General features: G+C 47.0%; 1 protein-coding gene across 1 annotated transcript in view; it reads left to right on the forward strand.

Moving 5' to 3' along the window:
• The window catches only part of LOC125034652 (cubilin-like), a 334,702-nt gene that overhangs the window by 203,262 nt on the left and 128,940 nt on the right, over nucleotides 1-2,500 (forward strand).

Below are 2,500 nucleotides of genomic sequence, written 5' to 3' on the forward strand. Positions count from 1 at the left end.
AGATCTTTGAAACGCAAGAGGAATTTGGACACTTGCAAAATCGCATGAAAGATCGTGACACAAGTAAAATTTCGTGTTGTATAAATCTTGGCATGTCTGGTTGTGCCTGGCCCATGCAAGCTTTGGCATGTCTGGTTGTGCCTGGCCCATGCAAGCTTTGGTATGTCTGGTTGTTCCTGGTTCATACAAGCTTTGGCATGTCTGGTTGTGCCTGGCCCATGCAAGCTTTGGCATGTCTGGTTGTTTCTGGCCCATGCAAGCTTTGGCATGTCTGGTTGTGCCTGGCCCATGCAAGCTTTGGCATGTCTGGTTGTGCCTGGCCCATGCAAGCTTTGGCATGTTTGGTTGTGCCTGGCCCTTGCAAGCTTTGGCATGTTTGGTTGTGCCTGGCCCATACAAGCTTTGGCATGTCTGGTTGTGCCTGGCCCATGCAAGCTTTGGCATGTCTGATTGTGCCTGGCCCATGCAAGCTTTGGCATGTTTGGTTGTGCCTGGCCCATGCAAGCTTTGGCATGTCTGATTGTGCCTGGCCCATGCAAGCTTTGGCATGTTTGGTTGTGCCTGGCCCATGCAAGCTTTGGCATGTCTGGTTGTGCCTGGCCCATGCAAGCTTTGGCATGTCTGGTTGTGCCTGGTCCATACAAGCTTTGGCATGTCTGGTTGTGCCTGGTCCATACAGGCTTTGGCATGTTTGGTTGTGCCTGGTTCATACAAGCTTTGGTATGTCTGGTAGTGCCTGGTTCATACAAGCTTTGGCATGTCTGGTAGTGCCTGGTTCATACAAGCTTTGGCATGTCTGGCTGTGCCTGGCCCATGCAAGCTTTGGCATGTCTGGTTGTGCCTGGCCCATGCAAGCTTTGGCATGTCTGGCTGTGCTTGGCCGATGTAAGCTTTGGCATGTCTGGTTGTTCCTTGCCCATGCAAGCTTTGGTATGTCTGGTTGTGTCTGGTTCATACAAACTTTGTAATGTCCGGTTGTGCCTGGTTCATACAGGCTTTGGCGTGTCTGGTTGTGCCTGATTCATACAAGCTTTGGTATGTCGGATTGTGCCTACTTTATAAAAGTTTTGGCATGTCTGGTTGTGCCTATTTCCTAAAGCCTTGGTATATCTGGTTGTGCCTGGCTCATGCAAGCTTTGTCATGTCTGGTTGCATCTGGTTTATAAAAGATTTGTCATGTCTGGTTGTGCCTGGTTCACACAAGCTTTGTCATGTCTGGTTGCATCTGGTTTATAAAAGATTTGTCATGTCTGGTTGTGCCTGGTTCACACAAGCTTTGTCATGTCTGGTTGCATCTGGTTTATAAAAGATTTGTCATGTCTGGTTGTGCCTGGTTCACACAAGCTTTGGCATGTCTGGTTGTGCCTGGCCCATACAAGCTTTGGCATGTCTGGTTGTGCCTGGGTCATGCAAGCTTTGGCATGTCTGGTTGTGCCTGGCCCATGCAAGCTTTGGCATGTCTGGTTGTGCCTGGCCCATGCAAGCTTTGGTATGTTTGGTTGTGCCTGGCCCATGCAAGCTTTGGTATGTCTGGTTGTTCCTGGTTCATACAAGCTTTGGCATGTCTGGTTGTGCCTGGCCCATGCAAGCTTTGGCATGTCTGGTTGTGCCTGGCCCATGCAAGCTTTGGCATGTCTGGTTGTGCCTGGCCCAGGCAAGCTTTGACATGTCTGGTTGTGCCTGGGTCATGCAAGCTTTGGCATGTCTGGTTGTGCCTGGCCCATGCAAGCTTTGGCATGTCTGGTTGTGCCTGGCCCATGCAAGCTTTGGTATGTTTGGTTGTGCCTGGCCCATGCAAGCTTTGGCATGTCTGGTTGTGCCTGGCCCATGCAAGCTTTTGTATGTTTGGTTGTGCCTGGTTCATACAAGCTTTGGCATGTCTGGTTGCATCTGGTTTATAAAAAGCTTTGTCATGTCTGGTTGTGCCTGGTTCACACAAGCTTTGTCATGTCTGGTTGTGCCTGGCTCATGCAAGCTTCAGCATGTCTGGTTATTATTGGTTCATACAAGTTTTGGTATGTCTGGTTGTGCCTGGTTCATAGAAAAGAACAAAACACTATATAGTATTATGAATTATCCACATCTATGTATACGAATCCTACAGTGGGGTCAGCTTAGGCAATGGATCCCTGTATGCCAATGTTTTTAATAGCTTCTCTACATGCCTATATGTCGAAACTTGTAAACTTCTTGTCTAGGGTCTTGAAGTTTCATCTAAAACACGACTTTTGTACTTTGTGTACTGCTGGCCATCGAATCTTCTTGTATGTTTGTAGTTGTTAAATATGCACATTTTTCTTGTATGTTTGTAGTTGTTAAATATGCACATTTATTTGTGAGTTTGTAGAGAGACAACAATAGCATAGAGGGTATTGTTACTGCCTCATGACCAGAGGGTTAAAGATATTCAGAGGTTCTGATGTAAAGCAGTATTATTTCTCAGACAATCGCCGGTCATTCGTGAAAAAAATGATAATAATAATACTAATAAAGATTGGAA

Source organism: Penaeus chinensis, chromosome 18, assembly GCF_019202785.1.
Source record: "Penaeus chinensis breed Huanghai No. 1 chromosome 18, ASM1920278v2, whole genome shotgun sequence".
NCBI classification, from domain to species: domain Eukaryota; kingdom Metazoa; phylum Arthropoda; class Malacostraca; order Decapoda; family Penaeidae; genus Penaeus; species Penaeus chinensis.